Source organism: Arachis hypogaea, chromosome 1, assembly GCF_003086295.3.
Source record: "Arachis hypogaea cultivar Tifrunner chromosome 1, arahy.Tifrunner.gnm2.J5K5, whole genome shotgun sequence".
Taxonomy (NCBI): Eukaryota; Viridiplantae; Streptophyta; class Magnoliopsida; order Fabales; family Fabaceae; genus Arachis; species Arachis hypogaea.
Genome location: NC_092036.1, coordinates 57,844,564 through 57,863,445, shown reverse-complemented (window position 1 = coordinate 57,863,445; position 18,882 = coordinate 57,844,564). Strand labels below are relative to the sequence as shown.

Here is an 18,882-nt window from a genome sequence, read left to right as displayed (position 1 = left end):
TCTAAGATAGCATCAAAACAAAGATAACTACCCCGATCTCTAAATACGATAGTAAAAGGTCCTACTTATAGAGAACTAGTAGCCTAGGGTTTATAGAGATGAGTAAATGACATAAAAATCCACTTCCAGGCCCACTTGGTGTGTGCTTGGGCTGAGCATTGAAGCATTTTCGTGTAGAGACTCTTCTTGGAGTTAAACGCCAGCTTTTATGCCAGTTTGGGCGTTTAACTCCCATCCTTGTGCCAGTTCCGGCGTTTAACGCTGGGAATTCTGAGGGTGACTTTGAACGCCGGTTTGGACCATCAAATCTTGAACAAAGTATGGACTATCATATATTGCTGGAAAGCCCAGGATGTCTACTTTCCAACGCCGTTGAGAGCTCGCCAATTGGGCTTCTGTAGCTCCAGAAAATCCACTTCGAGTGCAGGGAGGTCAGAATCCAACAGCATCTGCAGTCCTTTTTAGTCTCTGAATCAGATTTTTGCTCAGGTCCCTCAATTTCAGCCAGAAAATACCTGAAATCACAGAAAAACACACAAACTCATAGTAAAGTCCAGAAAAGTGAATTTTAACTAAAAACTAATAAAAATATACTAAAAACTAACTAGATCATACTTAAAACATACTAAAAACAATGCCAAAAAGCGTACAAATTATCCGCTCATCATAATACCAAACTTAAATTGTTGCTTATCCTCAAGCAACTGAAAATCAAATAAGATAAAAAGAAGAGAATATACAATGAATTCCAAAAACATCTATGAAGATCAGTATTAATTAGATGAGCGGGGCTTTTAGCTTTTTGCCTCTGAATAGTTTTGGCATCTCACTCTATCCTTTGAAATTCAGAATGATTGGCTTCTTTAGGAACTCAGAATCCAGATAGTGTCATTGATTCTCCTAGTTAAGTATGATGATTCTTGAACACAGCTACTTATTGAGTCTTGGCTGTGGCCCAAAGCACTCTGTCTTCCAGTATTACCACCGGATACATACATGCCACAGACACATAATTGGGTGAACCTTTTTAGATTGTGACTCAGCTTTGCTAGAGTCCCCAATTAGAGGTGTCCAGGGTTCTTAAGCACACTCTTTTTGCCTTGGATCACAACTTTATTTCTTTTTTTTTCTTTCTTTTTCTCTTTCTTTTTCTTTTTCTCTCTTTTTTTTCGTTTTTTTTTTGAATCACCACTTTTTCCTGCTTCAAGAATCAATCTGATGATTTTTCAGATCCTCAGTAACATGTCTCTTTTTTCATCATTCTTTCAAGAGCCAACATTCATGAACCACAAATTCAAAAGACTTATGCACTGTTTAAGCATACATTCAGAAAACAAAAGTATTGCCACCACATCAAAATAATCAAACTATTATAAAATTCAAAATTCATGCAATTCTTCTCTTTTTCAATTTAGAACATTTTTCATTTAAGAGAGGTGATGGATTCATAGGACATTCATAACTTTAAGGCATAGACACTAAGACATTAATGATCACAAGTCACAAACATGGATAAACATAAGTACTAAAATTCAAAAAACAGGAAAATAAAGAACAAGGAAATTAAAGAACGGGTCCACCTTAGTGATGGCGGCTTGTTCTTCCTCTTGAAGATCCTATGGAGTGCTTGAGCTCCTCAATGTCTCTTCCTTGTCTTTGTTGCTCCTCTCTCATGATTCTTTGATCTTCTCTAATTTCATGGAGGAGGACGGAGTGCTCTTGGTGCTCCACCCTTAGTTGTCCCATGTTGGAACTCAATTCTCCTAGGGAGGTGTTTAGTTGCTCCCAATAGTTTTGTGGAGGGAAGTGCATCCCTTGAGGAATCTCAGGGATCTCATGATGAGTGGGATCTCTTGTGTGCTCCATCCTCTTTTTAGTGATGGGCTTGTCCTCATCAATGGGGATGTCTCCCTGTATGTCAACTCCAATTGAATAGCAGAGGTGACAAATGAGATGAGGAAAGGCTAACCTTGCCAAGGTAAAAGACTTGTCCGCCACCTTATAAAGTTCTTGAGCTATAACCTCATGAACTTCTATTTCTTCTCCAATCATGATGCTATGAATCATGATAGCCCGGTCTATAGTAACTTCGGACCGGTTGCTAGTGGGAATGATTGAGCGTTGGATGAACTCCAACCATCCTCTAGCCACGGGCTTGAGGTCATGCCTTCTTAGTTGAACCGGCTTTGCTCTTGAATCTCTCTTCCATAGGGCGCCCTCTTCACAAATGACTGTGAGGACTTGGTCCAACCTTTGATCAAAGTTGACCCTTCTAGTGTAAGGATGTTCATCTCCTTGCATCATGGGCAAGTTGAATGCCAACCTTACATTTTCCGGACTAAAATCCAAGTATTTCCCCCGAACCATAGTAAGCCAATTCTTTGGATCCGGGTTCACACTTTGATCATGGTTCTTGGTGATCCATGCATTGGCATAGAACTCTTGAACCATTAAGATTCCGACTTGTTGAATGGGGTTGGTAAGAACTTCCCAACCTCTCCTTCGGATCTCATGTCCGATCCCCGGATATTCACCCTTTTTGAGTGAAAAAGGGACCTCGGGGATCACCTTCTTCAAGGCCACAACTTCATAGAAGTGGTCTTGATGCACCCTTGAGATGAATCTCTCCATCTCCCATGACTCGGAGGTAGAAGCTTTTGCCTTCCCTTTCCTCTTTCTAGAGGTTTCTCCGGCCTTGGATGCCATAAATGGTTATGGAAAAACAAAAAGCAATGCTTTTACCACACCAAACATAAAAGGTTTGCTCGTCCTCGAGCAAAAGAAGAAAGAAGAGAGTAGAAGAAGAAGAAATGAGAAAGAAGGGAATGGCTTTGTGTTCGGCCAAAAAGGGGGAGAAGTGGTGTTTAGGTTGTGTGAAAATGAAGGAGTGAAGATAGGTTTATATAGGAGTGGGGGGAGGGTTATGGTTCGGCTATGGGAGGGTGAGTTTGGGAGGGAAAGTGGTTTGAATTTGAATGGTGAGGTAGGTGGGGTTTTATGAAGGATGGATGTGAGTGGTGAAGAGAAAAGATGGGTTTTGATAGGTGAAGGTTTTTGGGGAAGAGGTGTTGAGGTGATTGGTGAATGGGTGAAGAAGAGAGAGAGTGGTGGGGTAGGTGGGGATCCTGTGGGGTCCACAGATCTTGAGGTGTCAAGGAAAAGTCATCCCTGCACCAAATGGCATGCAAAAATGCGTTTTGAGCCAATTCTGGCGTTAAACGCCAGGCTGGTGCCCATTTCTGGCGTTTAACGCCAAGTGCTTGCCCTTTTCTGGCATTTAACGCCAGTCTGGTGCCCATTTCTGGTGTTAAACGCCCAGAATGGTGCCAGACTGGGCGTTAAACGCCCATCTGCTAGCCTTACTGGCGTTTAAACGCCAGTAGGTTCTTCCTCCAGGATGTGCTATTTTTCTTCCTATTTTTCATTCTATTTTTGCTTTTTCAATTGATTTTGTGACTTCTCATGATCATCAACCTACAGAAAACATAAAATATATAAAATATAACATTGGGTTGCCTCCCAACAAGCTCTTCTTTAATGTCAGTAGCTTGACAGAGGGCTCTCATGGAGCCTCAGAGATGCTCAGAGCAATGTTGGAACCTCCCAACACCAAACTTAGAGTTTGAATGTGGGGGTTCAACACCAAACTTAGAAGTTGGTTGAGGCCTCCCAACACCAAACTTAGAGTTTAACTGTGGGGGCTCTGTTTGACTCTGTTTTGAGAGAAGCTCTTCATGCTTCCTCTCCATGATGACAGAGGGGTATCCTTGAGCCTTAAACACAAGGGATTCTTCATTCACTTGAATGATCAATTCTCCTCTATCAACATGAATCACAGCCTTTGCTGTGGCTAGGAAGGGTCTGCCAAGGATGATGGATTCATCCATGCACTTCCCAGTCTCTAGGACTATGAAATCAGCAGGGATGTAATGGTCTTCAACTTTTACCAGAACATCCTCTACAAGTCCATAAGCTTGTTTTCTTGAGTTGTCTGCCATCTCTAGTGAGATTTTTGCAGCTTGCACCTCAAAGATCCCTAGCTTCTCCATTACAGAGAGAGGCATGAGGTTTACACTTGACCCTAGGTCACACAAGGCCTTCTTGAAGGTCATGGTGCCTATGGTACAAGGTATTGAAAACCTCCCAGGATCTTGTCTCTTTTGAGTTAATTTCTGCCTAGACAAGTCATCCAGTTCTTTGGTGAGCAAAGGGGGTTCATCATCCAAAGTCTCATTTCCAAATAACTTGTCATTTAGCTTCATGATTGCTCCAAGGTATTTAACAACTTGCTCTTCAGTGACATACTCATCCTCTTCAGAGGAAGAATACTCATCAGAGCTCATGAATGGCAGAAGTAAGTCCAATGGAATCTCTATGGTCTCATTTTGAGCCTCAGATTCCCATGGTTCCTCATTGGGGAACTCATTGGAGGCCAGTGGACGTCCATTGAGGTCTTCCTCAGTGGCGTTCACTGCCTCTTCCTCCTCTCCAAATTTGGCCATGTTGATGGCCTTGCACTCTCCTTTTGGATTTTCTTCTGTATCACTTGGAAGAGTACTAGGAGGGAGTTCAGTAATTTTCTTGCTCAGCTGACCCACTTGTGCCTCCAAATTTCTAATGGAGGACCTTGTTTCAGTCATGAAACTTTGAGTGATTTTGATTAGATCAGAGACCATGGTTGCTAAGTCAGAGGTGTTCTGCTTAGAACTCACTGTCTGTTGCTGAGAAGATGATGGAAAAGGCTTGCAATTGCTAAACCTGTTTCTTCCACCATTATTATTGTTGAAACCTTGTTGAGGTCTCTGTTGATCCTTCCATGAGAAATTTGGATGATTTCTCCATGAAGGATTATAGGTGTTTCCATAGGGTTCTCCTATGTAATTCACCTCTTCCATTGAAGGGTTCTCAGGATCATAAGCTTCTTCTTCAGATGAAGCGTCCTTAGTACTGCCTGGTGCATTTTGCATTCCAGACAGACTTTGAGAAATCATATTGACTTGCTGAGTCAATATTTTGTTCTGAGGCAATATGGCATTCAGAGTGTCAATCTCAAGAACTCCTTTCTTCTGATTAGTCCCATTGTTTACAGGATTCCTTTCAGAAGTGTACATGAATTGGTTATTTGCAACCATTTCAATCAGCTCTTGAGCTTCTGTAGGCGTCTTCTTCAGATGAAGAGATCCTCCAGCAGAGCTATCCAAAGACAACTTGGACAGTTCAGAGAGACCATCATAGAAAATACCTATGATGCTCCATTCAGAAAGCATATCAGAGGGACACTTTCTGATTAATTGTTTGTATCTTTCCCAAGCTTCATAGAGGGATTCTCCTTCCTTCTGTCTGAAGTTTTGGACTTCCACTCTAAGCTTACTCAATTTTTGAGGTGGAAAGAACTTTGCCAAGAAGGCATTGACTAGCTTTTCCCAAGAGTTCAGGCTTTCTTTAGGTTGTGAGTCCAACCATGTCCTAGCTCTGTCTCTCACAGCAAAAGGGAATAGCATAAGTCTGTAGACCTCAGGGTCAACCCCATTAGTCTTGACAGTGTCACAAATTTGCAAGAACTCAGCTAAGAACTGATGAGGATCTTCCAATGGAAGTCCATGAAACTTATAATTCTGTTGCATTAGAGAAACTAATTGAGGCTTAAGCTCAAAGTTGTTTGCTCCAATGGCAGGGATAGAGATGCTTCTTCCATAGAAGTCGGGAGTAGGTGCAGTAAAGTCACCCAGCACCTTCCTTGCATTGTTGGCATTTTTGTTGTTTTCGGCTGCCATGTCTTCTTCTTCTTTGACGATTTCTGTTAGGTCCTCTATAGAGAGTTGTGCCTTAGCTTCTCTTAGCTTTTGCTTCAAGGTCCTTTCAGGTTCAGGATCAGCCTCAACAAGAATGCTTTTGTCTTTGCTCCTGCTCATATGAAAGAGAAGAAAACAGGGAAATATGGAATCCTCTAAGTCACAGTATAGAGATTCCTTGAGGAGTCAGAGGAAAAGAAAAATGGAAGACAGAGGTAGAAAATTCGAACTTATCAAGAAAGATGGAGTTCGAATTGTGTATTAAGGAGTAGTGTTAGTCCATAAATAGAAGGATATGAGAAGAGGGGAAGAAATTTTCGAAAATTAAGTAAAAGATTTTAAAAACATTTTGAAAAACACAAATTAATTTTCGAAAACCAAGAATAGAAAAGAGATCAAGTGATTTTTGAAAAAGATTTTGAAATTAGAAATAAAAAAGATTTGATTGAAAACTATTTTGAAAAAGATGTGGTTAAGAAGATATGATTGGTTTTAAAAAGATGTGATTGAGAAGATATGATTTGAAAAACTTTTTTTTAAAAAAAAAGATTTGATTTTAAAAATTAATGACTTGCCTAACAAGAAAAGATATGATTCAAACATTAAACCTTTCTCAACAGAAAAGGTAACATACTTGAAAATGTTGAATCAAATCATTAATTGATAGCAAGTATCCTTGAAAATGGAAAGAAATTGATTTTGAAAAAGATTTGATTGAAAAGATATGATTTGAAAAGGATTTCATTTTGAAAAATTTTGAAAACTTGAAAAAAATTTGCATTAAAAACAAAATCTTCCCTCTTGTGCCATCCTGGCGTTAAACGCCCAGAATGGTGCACATTCTGGCGTTTAACGCCCAAAACTCTACCCTTTTGGGCGTTAAACGCCCAGCCAGGCACCCTGGCTGGCGTTTAAACGCCAGTCTGTCTTCTTCACTGGGCATTTTGAACGCCCAGCTTTTTCTGTGTGATTCCTCTGCAGTATGTTCTGAATCTTCAATTCTCTGTATTATTGACTTGAAAAGACACAAATTAAAAATAATTTTGGATTTTTAATAATGAGGAAAAGTCAAAATGCAACTAAAATCAAATAACAATGCATGCAAGACACCAAACTTAGCAGTTTGTATACTACTGACACTAACAAAATGAGAATGCATATGAGACACACAAAACACTCAAGTCAAGAGAATTCAAAGATCAGAGTAAGTAAATCATCAAGAATAACTTGAAGATCACTTAAGACACATGAATGAATGCACTCAGAACAGAAACATGCAATTGACACCAAACTTAACATGAGACACTAAACTCAAACAAGAAATATTTTTGGATTTTATGATTTTGTAAATTTTTTTTTGTGTTTTTTTTTTCAAAAATTAAGTAAAAAAAGAAAATAAAGATATCAAAATTCTTAATGAGAATTCCAGGAATCAGTGCAATGCTAGTCTAAGACTCCGGTCCAGGGATTAGACATGGCTTCACAGCCAGCCAAGCTTTCAAAGAAAGCTTCAGTCCAAAACACTAGACATGGCCAATGGCCAGCCAAGCCTTAGCAGATCACTGCTCCAACAGCAAGATTGATAGAAATCAACAAGCTCTTGTGATGATAAGTTGAAACCTCGGTCCAATAGAATTAGACATGGCTTCACAGCCAGCCAGACTTCAACAGATCATCATGAAACACTAGAATTCATTCTTAAGAACTCTGAAAAAAATACCTAATCTAAGCAACAAGATGAACCGTCAGTTGTCCAAACTCAACAATCCCCGGCAACGGCGCCAAAAACTTGGTAGGCAAAATTGTGATCACTACAACTCAAATAATCCAAAAACTTGGTGTTTAACACCATGGCATAAACACAACTTCGCACAACTAACCAGCAAGTGTACTGGGTCGTCCAAGTAATAAACCTTACGTGAGTAAGGGTCGATCCCACAGAGATTGTTGGTATGAAGCAAGCTATGGTCACCTTGTAAATCTTAGTCAGGCAAACTCAAATGGATATGGGTGATATACGAATAAAACATAAAGATAAAGATAGAGATACTTATGTAATTCATTGGTGGGAATTTCAGATAAGCGTATGAAGATGCTTGGTCCCTTCCGTCTCTCTGCTTTCCTACTGTCTTCATCCAATTCTTCTTACTCCTTTCCATGGCAAGCTTATGCAAGGGTTTCACCGTTGTCAGTGGCTACCTCCCATCCTCTCAGTGGAAATGTTCAACGCACCCTGTCACGGCACGGCTATCCATCTGTCTGTTCTCAATCAGGCCGGAATAGAATCCAGTGATTCTTTTGCGTCTGTCACTAACGCCCCGCCCTCAGGAGTTTGAAGCACGTCACAGTCATTCAATCATTGAATCCTACTCAGAATACCACAGACAAGGTTAGACCTTCCGGATTCTCTTGAATGCCGCCATCAATTCTAGCCTATACCACGAAGACTCTGATCTCACGGAATGGCTGGCTCGGTTGTCAGGCGAGCGCTCGGTTGTCAGGCGATCAACCATGCGTCGTGTATCAGGAATCCAAGAGATATCCACCCAATCTAAGGTAGAACGAAGGTGGTTGTCAGGCACACGTTCATAGGTGAGAATGATGATGAGTGTCATGGATCATCACATTCATCAAGTTGAAGAACAAGTGATATCTTAGAACAAGAACAAGCGGAATTGAATAGAAGAACAATAGTAATTGCATTAATACTCGAGGTACAGCAGAGCTCCACACCTTAATCTATGGTGTGTAGAAACTCCACCGTTGAAAATACATAAGAACAAGGTCTAGGCATGACCGAATGGCCAGCCTCCCAATGATCTAAGATAGCATCAAAACAAAGATAACTACCCCGATCTCTAAATACGATAGTAAAAGGTCCTACTTATAGAGAACTAGTAGCCTAGGGTTTACAACGATGAGTAAATGACATAAAAATCCACTTCCGGGCCCACTTGATGTGTGCTTGGGCTGAGCATCGAAGCATTTTCGTGTAGAGACTCTTCTTGGAGTTAAACGCCAGCTTTTATGCCAGTTTGGGCGTTTAACTCCCATCCTTGTGCCAGTTCCGGCGTTTAACGCTGGGAATTCTGAGGGTGACGTTGAATGCCGGTTTGGGCCAACAAATCTTGGGCAAAGTATGGACTATCATATATTGCGGGAAAGCCCAGGATGTCTACTTTCCAACGCCGTTGAGATCGCACCAATTGGGCTTCTGTAGCTCCAGAAAATCCACTTCGAGTGCAGGGAGGTCAGAATCCAACAGCATCTGCAGTCCTTTTTAGTCTCTGAATCAGATTTTTGCTCAGGTCCCTCAATTTCAGCCAGAAAATACCTGAAATCACAGAAAAACACACAAACTCATAGTAAAGTCCAGAAAAGTGAATTTTAACTAAAAACTAATAAAAATATACTAAAAACTAACTAGATCATACTATAAACATACTAAAAACAATGCCAAAAAGCGTACAAATTATCCGCTCATCAGTAACTTAAAGTGCAAGAAATATAAATTGCTTGAATAAAGAACGGATTTGAGGACTGGGATTTCAGAATTTAAGCAAGGGAAATTAAATTGCAACAATTAACCAAGCAAGAGATGAATTGAAATTGACTAGATCTTCAAACAGCAAATGGAAATTCAATTGCAGTAGTGGTTCAGCAGAAGAACCGGAAAGAGAAAATTAGATCTCAGGACTTCAGAGACTAGATAGAAGAGTCTAGATCTCAATTGCCTTCCCAGATCCAAGTTCACAAAGTAATTAAAGAGAAATTGAAGATTTAAGTAGCAAAGGAAATTGAATTCAATTCAATTATGCAGTAGGAAAATCAAAGAGATCTTAAATGGAGATTGAGACAGAAGTTCCTCAATTTTTCACACTCAAGACTCAACAAAACCCAGTAAAGAAAACAAAACGAGCAGAGGAAGAAGAAGTGAATTCTCTCCTCCGATTCTCAAGACAAGTTTGCAGAAAAAAAAAAGAAAAATGGAAAGTGCTCTCAAGTGACTAATGATGAAAATTCAAAATGAAAGTAAGCTCTCTCCAAAAAAACTCTCTTCTAATCCTAACTAACACCTATTTATACACTTTCCATTTTGGATCTAAGAATTTTGCGTCGGCTTTTTGATTTGGTGAAGAATTGAATTAAATTGGATTTTTGAGTGAAATTCAGCCCATGTTGCTCCCAGGAGGCTGCCCTGCCCTTGTGGAGGGCAGAGCAGGGAAGTTGTGTGAGGAAGCATGTAGTGTGCCAAGTGTGGGAGAGGCATCAGGATGCTGCCCTGCCCTTGTGGAGGGCAGGGCAGTGTTGTCATGGTGCGCCTTGCCTTCCTGCCCATGTGTCCAAGCTGCGCGGGCCCAAGCTCCTGGCCGTGCCAATTTGTGTGCCATGCACCAAGAAATGCTGCCCTGCCCTCCACAAGGGCAGGGCAGCGCAGGCTTTCCTTGTTCTTGGGTGAGGTCCCAAGTTCAAAACTTGCTGGATGGCTTTTGTTGCCCTTTTTTTCTTGGTTTTCTTGGTGCCAAGGTAGCGCCTAGTTTCTTGCTTCCTCAAGGTCTTGTGTTCGATCCTTGGAGGTTGAAAACAAGCTAATTTTGGCTTATTTTCCTTCCTTTTGAACGCTACTTCCTTCCCTGTTGAGCTTGGTTAGAAACCCATGGATGACACTTGAAGAACAATTTCCTTGAATTTTTCTATGAGGAGCACGATATTGCTCTTGAGGAGGGCAGGGCAGAATTTTTCCTTCCCTTGTTTCTTGGCCTAGAATTGTGCTCCGTCCTCAAGGAGGGCAGGGCAGTGAGGCCTTGAGTGCTTGGTTCATTGTTGTGCTCTCTTGGAAGGCAGTGTGCTCTTGTAGAGGGCAGTGTGGCTTCCTCCCTTCCATGCGCTACACTCTTTTCTTCCTTGGGCCACGCTTTCTTAGGCCACGCTTCACTCCTTTCTTCTTTTCTTCTCCTTCAAATAATCAAAACAACCAATCAAAGTATCACTAAATTCACAAGGTTTATAAATCAATTAAAATTCAATTAAATTTAGCTTAAACCTCATGATTTAGCATCAATTAAGTGGTGGTTGATTGATTCAAATAAAACATGCAATTCCACTCTAAATTGCTTACTTATGGTGCAAGAAAGTGCATAAAAACTAGTGAAACAAGTGAAATTAGCTTGAGAAATGGGCATATGATGACTTGTCATCACAACACCAAACTTAAATCTTGCTTGTCCCCAAGCAAGCATCAAAATTAAGAGGAAATGAAATGAAAAAAAGAAAAGCATGCATATTCTTATTAGGCATATAGCAGAACTTGGTTCATGGAGTTTTTATGCAGACAATGATAACTCAGTTATTGTTTGCTGTTACATAATGTACACTTTTCCTCAAAGGCTTACTAAACTTGCTGTTGTAAGGTTTACTTTTTACTTGCTCCCTTGCTAACTTTTTTTTTTCTTATTTTGCTTAACAAGCTTATTATTCTTTGAAGGCTTGGTGTCAAATGTTGCAGTAGCCTTTGGCTTTATTTTTACTCAACATCTCTTCACCACAGACACATGGCTCACTATTTTCTCCTAGGATCATTGATGCCCAGCACCTCTTTGGATAACTAAATGTTCTGTAGCTAGGTTGCTCTTTATTGTGGACTTTCAATTGGCCATCCCAAATCAGTTGATCTAAGTGGCCAGGTTTTGAAATACCCCTTAGAATTTACTTATCCAAGCATATCCTAGTACACGAACACCACAGGGCATGTGTCCTAGGGTCCAAGCTATTGGTGCCCAGCCTTTATTCTTTGTTTTTCTTGCCACATTGGCTTTTTCTTCTTCCTTTTCTTTCTGTTTTATTTTGTTCTCAAGGGATTTTTTTCTTTACTGATAGGAACCTTTATGACAGCAAGCCAGCTCACACTTCAAAGAAAATAACATTATGGAGCAATTATTTTATGAGTTATGCATTTAATCAAACACATATACCACCATTAACTTCCATTCTAACTTATGCAACATTGGATATTTACTTTCTAATTCAACCATTTCTCTTTTATTTAAGCATATGGAAACAAAACAATATTTAAAGCTAAGTGATGAATGACAAGCATTATGCAGATCAACATACTTAATCAAACAACTTCACTTGCAACTAAATAAACACTTTAGCAAGACATACAAGAATTCCTGAATTAAAACAGTTCACAACAACAAGGATTAAGTGTAGATACAACCTTTTGGGTTGCAGCTTTTCATTCTTCCTCTTGTTGTATCCCTTTTGAGTTAAGATGCACAATATCTTCAATGGTTGACTAATTTCCTGCATAATTCTCAAAAGTTGCTTGCTTCTCAAGCCCTTAGATGAATGGTTAGTATGCATAAAGTGAGTGTGTCTTTTGGATTTATTTTGGTGTGGGAACACCAAACTTAATTGTTTGCCACAGCCTCTGATGCAACAAATTAACCATATGTGAAACCTTGTGTCCTTGCTAAAGGTTATGGAATTAAAACTAGAAAGCAGTTAAGTAGTTGAATAATCTGTCTGATTGCTTGGAGCTAGCATTATGCAGGAAGTGAGAATGTTTTTAAATGAGATTTTGGTGGAACACCAAACTTAGAATCTTTCATTCTCCCTTAAATTATTTTGGTGTGCAACACCAAACTTAGCTCCTTGCAATGCATACCAATTATTCAACATTTTTATTGAAAAAGCTATGAAAAGAAAACTACCTCCGGTTGGGTTGCCTCCCAACAAGCGCTTCTTTATTGTCATTAGCTTGACATCCTCCATTCTTTGATCATGGAGGCTGAAAATCATAGTGCCTCAGCTTTTCACCTCTTACTGTGAACTTCCTTCCGGTCTCCTCTTTGATGATCTCTAGGTGTTCAAGTGAAAGGACCTGGTTCACAGTATAGTATTCAGACACTTGTGGAGACACCTTCATTGGTTGGGTGTTTAACATCACTTTATCCCCTGGTGAGAAGCCTTCAGTGGGGATCTTCTTGTTTCTCCACCCTCTTGGCCTCTTCTTTTTTTCTTTCTCAAAAGATATTCCCTACCTTGGTGGTTCTTTATCTGGGATGTTAAATTTCTCATCTGGGGGCTTTGGATCTAGTTCCTCCTTGATTTCTTTGGTTTGTTGCACCATCTCTACTGCTTTCAAGCATGGATTTAGAAGTCTTGGAGTTAACTCATTGACTACCTCCTTCAGGCTTTGATCTCTGGCTTTATCCTTCATACAATCTTCTTCTTGGGTAGGCTCATGCATGGTTTTAAAAACATGGAATGCTAGGTGCTCATCATGCACTCTTAGCAACAATTCCCCTTTTTTAGCATCTAGCAATGCTCTGCCCGTAGCTAGGAAAGGCCTCCCCAAGATGATGGGAGTGTTAAGGTCCTCTTCTATATCTGAGATAACAAAGTCAGCAGGGAGAAAGAATTTTCCCACTTTTACCAACACATTCTCCACAACTCCCAGTGCTTGCTTAATGGATTTGTCAGCCATTTGGAGAACTATTCGTGTGGATTTCAGCTCAGAAATTTGAAGTTTCCTCATTAGAGACAAAGGCATCAAGTTTATGCTTGCACCGAGGTCACAGAATGACTTCTCAATTGTTATGTTTCCTATGGTGCAAGGTATGTAAAAACTCCCAGGATCATCTTTCTTCTCTGGCAACTCTCTTTGGAGGATAGCACTACATTCCTTTGTCATCTCAACAATCTGTACTTCCTTTAGGGATCTATTCTTTGTGGGTACTTCTTTCATAAATTTGGCATATAGTGGCATATGTTCAAGTACTTCCAAGAAAGGAATATTGATGCTGAGCGTCTTGAATATGTCCAGGAATTTTGAGTATTGCTTATCCTCATTTTCTTTTTTAAACCTCTGAGGGTATGGAAGTTTGGGGACACAAGGATTCACTTCTTCCCTCTTCTCTTGTAGTTGTGATTCAAGGATGTTCTTGTCTCCCTTTGAGATTTGTGCCTTCTTAGTTGTCTGATCCTTTTCACTTTTGTCCTCTATTTCTTCTTGTGGAACTTCTCTATTGTGTTCTTCTTGATTGATGGCTTCTTTCTCCCTAGTCTCCTCACTTTCCACTATAATTGCTTTGCACTCCTCCCATTTTGTGGCTTTTCCTTTGTCCCTTGGGTGTTCTTCAATGACATTGGAGAAGGTATTTGCTCTCTTCTCACCCATTTCTGAAATTTGCTTAGCCATTTGCCCCATGTGTCTCTCAAGGTTTCTGATTGCGGCCTCTTGATTTTTGAATGCCAGGGCCTGATCTTTCCTTGCAGTTTCCTGATCTTGTCTTGCCATCTCTTGATTTTTCATGAGTTTCTCCATCATTTTCTCTAGACTTGAGATTCTTTGAGAGTCTGGATTTGGTTGTGGTTGTGTGAAATGAAATGGTTGTTGTTGGAAGTTGTTTGAATTAATTGTGGGGGTACTTTGAGGATGGGATGTGGATGTAGAAAAGTTATTCTGGTGGTTTTGTGAGTTGTTATGGGATTGGTGGTATGTGTTTTGTGGGTTTTTGAATTGGTTAGTATTATTGGATGAATGGTTTTGGTTGTTTGTGTTGCTAATGCTGCTATAGTTGAAGTCACTTTGTCCTTGGTTCTGGTGCTCACCCCACCTTGAATTAGAATGAGTCTTACAGGGTGTCTTGTGTGCATCACCATGAAAATTGTGTTGTAATGAATTTGCAGTGTTATTCATGCATTGCACCTGCTCAGAGCTTTGTTGCTCATAATTGAATGTCCCAAAACTTTCTTCAGATTGATTCCACCCATGTGAAGTTTAAGATTGGCGTTGTGTGTTTACTGCAGCACCTTGCAGTCCATCAATTGTCTTGGCCATCATTTCTATTTGTTGCTGAAGCTGTTGATGCATCTGTTTGTTTTGTGCCAAGAGAACATCAACACCTTCAAGTTCCAGCACATCCTTTCTCGGGGCTGGTTGGCGTTGCCTTTGATGACCATAGAAGTATTGATTGTTTGCCACCATGTCTATGAAGTTTTGGGCTTCCTCTGGCTGTCTTTATTAATTGCAAAGCCTTGTATCTTTCCCATGCATCATACAATGACTCTCCATCCATCTGAGTGAATGTTTGGACCTCTGTTTTGAGTCTGATAATCCTTTGGGGAGGATAGAACTTGGCTAGGAATTTGCTCACTAAGTCTTCCCAATTATTGATACTTTCTTTGGGAAATGTCTCTAGCCATTGAGTGGCCTTATCCTTCAGAAAGAATGGAAACAACAGTAGCTTGTAGATGTCTGGATGCACACCACTTGTTTTGACAGTTTCACAAATCCTGAGGAAGATGGATAAGTGTTGGTTTGGATCTTCAAGTGGACTTCCTCCATAGGAGCAATTGTTCTGCACCAGAGTGATAAGTTGAGGCTTCAACTCAAAATTATTTCCATGAACGTTGGGAGTGAGTATGCTACTCCCGCAGTTTCTTGCATTGGGGATAGTGTAAGAAGCCAACACCCTTTTTGCAGGCTATGTATTGTTGCTCACTCCCTCTTCACGCACCTCAGCCTCCATGACTTGGAAAAATCATAAACAAAGCAAATGAAACATGAACATTCTAGTGCTAGAATGTGGTTAGAGGGTTAGGTGACACAATATGTCAAACAGTTAATGTGCTTATAAAAAAAAAGAAAAACAAAGAAAAAGTGCTTAATCTAGACCACCACCTTACTTAATCATTGTCAATCTATTCAATCCCCGGCAACGGCGCCAAAAACTTGATGTGTGGAAAATGATCCAACACAAAACTCACCGGCAAGTGTACCGGGTCGCATCAAGTAATAAAACTCACGGGAGTGAGGTCGATCCCACAGGGATTGAAGGATTGAGCAATTTTAGTTTAGTGGTTGATTTAGTCAAGCGAATCAAGTATTGGTTGAGTGATTTTGTATCCAACAGTAAGTAAATAGCAGGAAATGTAAAGGGAGAGGGATGAATTGCAGAAATTAAAGAGAATTGAAAGTAAAGGTGCTGAATCTTAAAGAACAAGAAATTAAATGACTGAAACTTAAAGTGCAAGAAATATAAATTGATTGAATAAAGAAGGGATTTGAGGACTGGGATTTCAGAATTTAAGCAAGGGAAATTAAATTGCAACAATTAACCAAGCAAGAGATGAATTGAAATTGACTAGATCTTCAAACAGCAAATGGAAATTCAATTGCAGCAGTGGTTCAGCAGAAGAACGAAAAAGAGAAAATCAGATCTCAGGACTTCAGAGACTAGATAGCAGAGTCTAGATCTCAATTGCCTTCCCAGATCCAAGTTCACAAAGTAATTAAAGAGAAATTGAAGATTTAAGCAGCAAAGGAAATTGAATTCAATTCAATTATGCAGTAGGAAAATCAAAGAGATCTTAAATGGAGATTGAGACAAAGGTTTCTCAATTCTTCACACTCAAGACTCAACAAAACCCAATAAAGAAAACAAAACGAGCAGATGAAGAAGAAGTGAATTCTCTCCTCCGATTCTTAAGACAAGTTTGCAAAAAAAAAAAAAAGAAAAATGGAAAGTGCTCTCAAGTGACTAAGGATGAAAATTCAAAATGAAAGTAAGCTCTCTCCAAAAAAAAACTCTCTTCTAATCCTAACTAACACCTATTTATACACTTTCCATTTTGGATCTAAGAATTTTGAGTGGGCTTTTTGATTTGGTGAGGAATCGAATTAAGTTGGATTTTTGAGTGAAATTCAGCCCATGTTGCTCCCAGGAGGCTGCCCTGCCCTTGTGGAGGGCAGGGCAGTGTTGTCATGGTGCGCCTTGCCTTCCTGGCCTTGCCATGCACCAAGAAATGCTGCCCTGCCCTCCACAAGGGTAGGGCAGCGCAGGCTTTCCTTGTTCTTGGGTGAGGTCCCAAGTTCAAAACTTGCTGGATGGCTTTTGTTGCCCTTTTTTTCTTGGTTTTCTTGGTGCCAAGGTAGCGCCTAGTTTCTTGCTTCCTCAAGGTCTTGTGTTCGATCCTTGGAGGTTGAAAACAAGCTAATTTTGGTTTGTTTTCCTTCCTTTTGAACGCTACTTCCTTCCCTGTTGAGCTTGGTTCGAAACCCATGGATGGCACTTGAAGAACAATTTCCTTGAATTTTTCCATGAGGAGCCCGATATTGCTCTTGAGGAGGGCAGGGCAGAATTTTTCCTTCCCTTGTTTCTTGGCCTAGAATTGTGCTCCGCCCTCAAGGAGCGCAGGGCAGTGAGGCCTTGAGTGCTTGGTTCATTGTTGTGCTCTCTTGGAAGGCAGTGTGCTCTTGTAGAGGGCAGTGAGGCTTGCTCCCTTCCATGCGCTACACTCTTTTCTTCCTTGGGCCACGCTTTCTTAGGCCACGCTTCACTCCTTTCTTCTTTTCTTCTCCTTCAAATAATCAAAACAACCAATCAAAGTATCACTAAATTCACAAGGTTTATAAATCAATTAAAATTCAATTAAATTTAGCTTAAACCTCATGATTTAGCATCAATTAAGTGGTGGTTGGTTGATTCAAATGAAACATGCAATTCCACTCTAAATTGCTTACTTATGGTGCAAGAAAGTGCATAAAAACTAGTGAAACAAGTGAAATTAGCTTGAGAAATGGGTATATGATGACTTGTCATCAGCACGCATTCGCGTTACTGCCATTTCTTCAGAAACTCCATTTTGTGCATTCCTTCCATTTTTGCGTGTTTCCTTTCTGTCCTCTAAGCCATTCCTTCCCTATAAAGCCTGAAAATACTCAACACACGGATCACGGCATCGAATGGTAATAAAGAATAATTAAAATTAACATTTTTAAAGCATAGGAAACATGTTTTCACGTATATCATAAAATAAGGAAGGAATTATAAAATCATGCAATTCATATGAATAAGTGGGTGAAGAATTGATAAAAACACTCAATTGAGCATAAGATAAATCATAAAATAATGGTTTTTCAATTCCGTTTGCAGAGGCACTTCAGCAAATACCCTCTTATGCTAAGTTCATGGAAGAGATCTTAAGTCATAAGAAGGATTGGAGAGAACCTGAAAACGTTTTCCTCACTAAAGAATACAGTGCATTCATTCTGAAAAGCTTACCAGAGAAGCTTAAAGATCTTGGAAGCTTTATGATACCATGCACATTGGAGGGTGCTTGTACCAAGACAGCTCTATGTGATCTTGGGGCAAGTATCAACCTAATACCTGCATATACTATCAGAAAGCTTGGTTTAACTGAAGAAGTCAAACCAACCCGAATATGTCTCCAACTTGCTTATGGCTCCATTAAAATGCCATCAGGCATAATTGAGGACATGATCGTCAAGGTTGGGCCATTTGCCTTTCCCACTGACTTTGTAGTGTTGGAAATAGAGGAGCACAATAGTGAAACTCTCCTTCTAGGAAGACCTTTCCTAGCAGCTGGACGTACCCTCATTGATGTCCAAAATGGGGAGGTGACCTTGAGAGTCAATAAGGATGAGTTTAAGTTGAATGCTGTCAAAGCTATGCAACATCCAGACATCCCAAACGACTGCATGAGCGTTGATATTATTTACTCTTTGGTGGAAGAGGTTAATATGACTTAGAGTCTCGAATCAGAGCTAGAGGACATTTTTAAAGATGTTCAGCCTGATCTGAAGGAACTAGAGAAAACCTCTGAAAACTCCTCAGAAAGAGGAGATGCCTCCTAAACCTAAGCTCAAACCATTACCACCATCCCTGAAATATGCATTTCTGGGATAAAATGATACTTTTTCGGTAATCTTAAGCTCTGCTTTAGAGCCACAGGAAGAGAAAGCACTAATTCAGGTGCTAGTGACACACAAGACAGCTCTTGGGTGGTTCATACGTGATCTTAAAGGCATTAGCCCAGCCAGATGCATGCACAAGATCCTATTGGAGGATGATGCTAAGCAAGTGGTTCAACCACAGAGGCGGCTGAATCTGGCCATGAAAGAGGTGGTGTAGAAAGAGGTCACTAAATTACTAGAGGTTGGGATTATCTATCCTATTTCTGGTAGCCCCTGGTAAGCCTTGTCCAAGTTGTCCCCAAGAAGGGAGGCATGACAATGGTTCATAATGAAAATAATGAACTGGTTCCAACAAGAACAGTT

At 40.1% G+C, this 18,882-nt stretch overlaps 1 non-coding gene across 1 annotated transcript; it reads left to right on the top strand.

Annotated features, from left to right (window-relative positions):
• Window positions 1-5,261: 5,261 nt before the first annotated feature.
• LOC112716872 (small nucleolar RNA R71) lies at window positions 5,262-5,369 on the top strand. Its single transcript, XR_003160504.1, has one exon. It is a non-coding gene; the product is annotated as a small nucleolar RNA R71 (small nucleolar RNA).
• The last annotated feature ends 13,513 nt before the right edge of the window (window positions 5,370-18,882 follow it).